Raw genomic sequence first — 5855 nt, forward strand, 5'->3', positions numbered from 1 at the left:
TGCCTTTTTTTCTTATTAAATCTCCGGATATGGCTTTTGATGCTGTTCAGGTAAGCCTACTATTATTCTATGTAATTCATGCAACAGGGACAAAATTTAAGCATAAAGGTAACTTAATCCTTTTCTGATGATAGGAGCCTCATAGGTACATACATGTATAGACTAGGGGAAACAATTATGGGATTATTAAGGCAAGTCTATAACTTAAAAAAAACAACCATGGAAGTATTGTAAAATGTACCTTTCTGTTTCTCTTCTATTAAAGTAATATATTTGTTTTGCTAAAACATAGAGCTATTTCATTCTGTATTACCCTTTATTCTGTTCTGAGTTGTGAAATAAGTACTATACCCTATAAGAAATCATTAAGAATCTGTTGACAACCTTCAAAGATTCTTCTTATATGCACGACATTGAACACTCCAGTTACACCATTCGGGTCAGGGCCGGTGCAAGGATGTCCTGTTTTTGGCAGAAGGGAACAAAAAGAGAGACGCAGGGGGAGGCCTGCATCTCACACACTCAACCTCCTTCCCCCAATACAGCACAGCCAAACCACGCCTTCTACACACAATTCAGCTATCACACATATACAGCAGTTAAGACTTCTCCATACACACATAATGCCCCACACACATAATAAATAAAAGGTGGCCCTTATTACATTATCAAAACTACGTAAAGGGTTAACCCTTCTAAATCTAGAATTCAATTATATACTAAAAGTATACCCCTAAAGGGGGACAAAGAAATTGAATTAATTTCAAAGTAATTAATTGATTCAATGCATCTCTGAGTAGATGCTGAATGGGCACTGTCGCATTTTGGCGCATATGAGCGATAGCCTCCCAATGATTTCTATGGGAAAGCACTGGAGTGGCTGTGATCATAAAGTTTGATGTTCTCAGCCAAGGGGGTGTAGCCAGCCACAAGGAGACCCACGTGGGGTTTGAAAAGGTGAGTAAATCTAATTTTTAATGGGGGTAAAAGGGGGCTTTGAACCTAAACAGTGATCTCCAAGCTAGTGTTCCTTTAATGCTTGGTTTTACATCTTAAGTAGCCGAGAAATACAGCTATTAACATTATATAAACCTGACTCATCGTGTCAAACCTAAATAGTTAGACATAAATAAAACATCAAAACACTCAAAATATCTAGTAAATTGTATATGCACTATATGTGTAAAGTAACTATTTGAGTAAGACCAGTAATTATATCATTGAAAACAGAAACCACAAATACACATCACGACCACAACACTCAGCAACCCCCTTTCACAGAATATTGCTAAAGGCTCTAAGAGGGGGGCCCAATCGGTTATTAAAAGCAGCAGCATAACAAAACACTCCAAGCACCATAATTACAACCCACTGTACTAGTTATGGTTCCACTTTTGCCATGGCTTCTTCCCAGTATTATTATTATTGCCATTTATATAGCGCCAACAGATTCCGTAGCGCTTACAATATTATGAGAGGGGGATTTAACTATAAATAGGACAATTACAAAAGAAAATTATGGGAACAATAGGTTGAAGAGGACCCTGCTCGATTAGCTTACATTCTATAGGAGGTGGTGTGTAAAACACAGGACAGGAATTTGCAGTCAAATAAGGTGGGCTGCCCTTTAGGAGAGAGCAAGAGACAGGTATGTGAGGTAGAGGTTACTGTGGGAGGCCATAAACTTTCTTAAAGAGATGGGTTTTAAGGCACTTCTTAAAAGATGCAAGACTAGGGGAGAGTCTGATGGTGGTAGGCAGGCTATTCCATAGGAAGGGAGCCGCCCGCGAGAAGTCCTGCAAGTGTGAGTTGGCCGTACGGGTGCGGACTACAGACAGGACGTGGTCACAGGCAGAGCGGAGAGACCGAGAAGGGACATACCTATGGATCTGTGAGAAGATATGAGGGGCTGGAGTTGTTCAGTGCTTTATAGGTGTGAATTGGCACCTTGAATTGACTCCTATAACATACAGGAAGCCAATGTAAGGACTGGCAGAGGGGTGAGGTGTGAAAGAAACGACTAGAGAGGAAAATCAGTCTGGCAGCAGCGTTCATTATGGACTGTAGCGGTGCAGTACAGCTTTTGGGAAAACCAATCAGGAGAGGGTTACAATAATCCATGCGGGAAATTACTAGAGCACGGACAAGCTCCTTGGTAGTATCTGGTGCAAGAAAGGGGCAGATGCAGGCTATGTTTTTAAGATGGAATGTACAGGATTTGGCAACATGCTGGATGTGAGGCTCAAAGGTGAGGCCAGAATCAAGTATGACGCCAAGACAGCGCGCTTGCAAGGATGGTATGATGTGGTTACCACAAACTTGAAGGGAGAGCGAAAGAGGAGGATCAGTATTAGGAGGAGGAAAGACAAGGAGCTGTTTTAGAGAGATTGAGTTTCAGAAAGCGGGAGGACATCCAGTCAGAGATGGAAGAAAGGCAAGCAGTGACATGTTGCAGGACGGCAGGAGAGAGGTCCGGGGAGGAGAGATATAACTGGGTATCATCAGTGTACAGGTGGTAGTGGAATCCAAAAGAGCTAATAAGTTTGCCAAGAGAGGCAAGAGAAAATAGAAGGGGACCAAGGACAGAGCCTTGGGGGACTCCAACCGAGACAGGACGAGGGGAGGAGGTATCATTAGAAAAGGAGACACTGAATGAGCGTTGGGAGAGATAAGAGGAAAACCACGAGAGGACAGAGTCACAGAGACCAAGCGATTGAAGAGTTTGAAGAAGCAGAGCATGATCAACTATGTCAAAGGCCGCTGAGAGGTCAAGAAGCATTAGTATGGAGTAGTGGGCTTTGGATTTAGCAGTGATTAGGTCATTAGTAACTTTGATAAGAGCAGTCTCAGTAGAATTGAGAGGGCGGAAGCCAGATTGAAGAGGGTCAAGGAGAGAGTTGGAATTGAGGAAATGAGACACACGGGTCTTTCTATAAGCTTTGAGGAAAAAGGGAGCAGGGATATGGGACGATAGTTAGAGGGGGTGGACAGGTCGAGGGAATTTTTTTAGTTTAGGTACTACAGTGGCATGTTTAAGGTCAGCAGGGACAATGCCAGAAGAGAAAGAGCAGTTGAAGATGTGCGTTAAGGAAGGCACGAGACAAGTGGAGAGAGATCTAATAAGGTGAGATGGGACAGGATCGAGCGGGCAAGTGGTGGGGCGAGAGGAACAGAGAAGAGCAGCCACCTCTTGGTCAGTAGCTGGGGAGAATGTCTGAAGGGTAGGGAAAGGCATGATCTATGTGTGGTTGAGAAACAGAATGGCAAGGAGGGGAGAATTCTTTCCTTAGCTGTTCAATCTTGTCAGTAAAGTAACATGCAAAGTTATCAGCAGTAAGGTTAGTTTGAGGGGTGGCCACAGCAGGGCTAAGAAGAGAATTAAAGGTGTCAAAGAGACGCCTGGGATTGCGGGAGTATGAACTAATGAGAGAGGAAAAGTAGGACTGTTTGGCAAGGGCAAGGGCTGCGCTGTATGAATGCAATATGAATCTATAATGGAGAAAGTCTGACTGGGTTCAGCACAACGGGAGCATCTTTGCAGGTATAAGTAGTCAAACGTTTTGAGAAAGGTTTGACAATTTAGCTGGGCCTTGGTGGGTTTCCCTTGCTGCCTCATATGGTGCCAGAAGCCTTAGATGCCTCACTCGGTGCAGAATTTTCCAGTTGCAGGTAATGTAGTGGCATGTGACCGGCAGTCCCCAGATAAGTTGCAAAATAGTTTTCAAACGGTTTGACTACTTACCCTGGAAGGGTGACAGGACTCTCTACAGTGGGATGTTGTGGTTATGGTGCTTGTAGTGTTCATTTAAGCCACCACATGAAGACTGTAATTGGGCCACAATTTTTTTTTAACCACAGAATCAACATTGGAGATGATATACAGGCATACCCCGCTTTACATACCCTCACTTTCCGTACACTCGCGAGTATGGACATACCCGCAAGTGTACGTAAAGGTGCCTCGCAAGTACGGACATTCCCGCGCCGCTTCTGTCAGCGAGGGAACAAGAAATGGAAGGTTCTATTCTCGCCCGTAGTAGCTCTTCAGCTTCCCTCCCCTTTTTTTGGGATCATGGTGCAATAAACATAATATAAAATATGTGACATAGTTGGCATGCACCAAACAAATAGCTGTTGCAATGTGTGTGCATTAGTACCCAACCCTGGGTATCTTGTTGCTTCTCAGCAGTATTAGTTTGAAAACTGCAGTTCTCACTGGCCACCAGTAGGTGCTGCTGCGGCCATTAGCACTTTGCTGGAGTATTCTCTAAAGTGAAAATTGTCGGGAATTAAAAGTGATTTTCACACTTGAAGCTAAATTAGCTGAACTGGTAAATTCTCCAAGTCAGCTATGCTTCCAATTTGGCTGTTGGCCTTATATTTGAAATTCATATTGAATTAATTTCTCACTTTAGTAAATAACCCTGGAAAACGTAGGCTAGGGGTGTTCAGCCACTTCCTTGATGCCGCCCAGAAGTGCAACATCAAAGATGAGAGACGGCAAAAAGAAAAACTGAACACATACATATTTATTTTGTAGAAAACACTTTCATTCCAGTTTAGATAACTGTATTGCTTTAACAAATGGAGAACATGCAATTTAACATATTTATCTCGGTACAATTTATGCTCCGTGTTTTAAATCTGATCCAATTCTGTTATCATTTGATTCCCATCCAATATATTTAGAAAATTAATAAATTTAAAAAAGTGTATATAGAACTTTTTTTCTCTCTCATTAATTGTAGCGCATGTTATATCTTTTACAGTACATACATCATATTTAGCCACGTTTACAAAGTCAATATACCTGCACTCTATACATAGCTTTAACTAATGGCATGCTATTTATTGCCTTATCAGTTACTCTAACAGTTGTTGCCAGACAGAAAGAAAAGGGGAAACGTGAGGAAGGCAGAGACTAGAAGGCAGCTGGATCTTCAAATGCAGGCTTTGAACTCTATGTGATGTGCAATGCTGGCCACTTACTGACCAGGTCCCCTGGGCCACAAAATACATATTGGGGTCACCATGCTGAACAGGATTTGTCATGTACTGACTATGTTTTGACCAATACTATTTTTTTTTTTTTTTTTTTTTTAAGAGCTGATATCCATTATTGGTGGCCCTTTGGCCCTCCCTGCCTTTTACCTGTGGCCAGGGAGGGGAACATTACACTCCCTGCTGGTCCAGTGGCTTTGTGCAGGCTGCCAGGGTGTTTCACATTGTAGAGGGGGCAGATCAAATCATATTCTGTTTTCCGGTCCTCTGAGAGTAGGAGAAAAGAGTTCAAGATAACGTGCGCTGCCCTCTGCATGATTGGTATCAGTATAGGCTGATACCAATATTTGCCATAATGCTGAATTTTGGCCAGATCTATACTCGGTCGACCTCTAGTGCTGACAACTAGATATTAAAATCTTGAGAAGTCTTGTTCAAGCACATATCGTACTTCTCCATGATTAATTAACCAGGGCTCAAAATTTCCACTCACCACTAGCAATTGGTGAGTGAAAATGTAGAGTTTACCCCAGGTGTGTATGCCATGAACCCTCCAGACTTGCAGTGGCAAGTAATTTTAATTTTAAGCTAGTATTGCAGCACTTTTAAGCCCTGTATTAATATAAAATTTTTACCCAAAGAAAGTTCTACATTTTGATACTTCAGGAGGCTGCAAAAGGATGGTTTCAGAACACTGCTTGGTCCGCTATAAGTGTTTAGAATCCCCTCCCTACTGAACACTGCTCCGACATGTAACAAAGGTATGAAATGGGAGATAAAAAGAAATATCAGTTATTCACATTGCAATCAGTGCAGATGGATGGTGTATTTATAAAACAGAATACCTTTAAAAA

Source organism: Pelobates fuscus, chromosome 3 (assembly GCF_036172605.1).
Source record: "Pelobates fuscus isolate aPelFus1 chromosome 3, aPelFus1.pri, whole genome shotgun sequence".
NCBI lineage: Eukaryota > Metazoa > Chordata > Amphibia > Anura > Pelobatidae > Pelobates > Pelobates fuscus.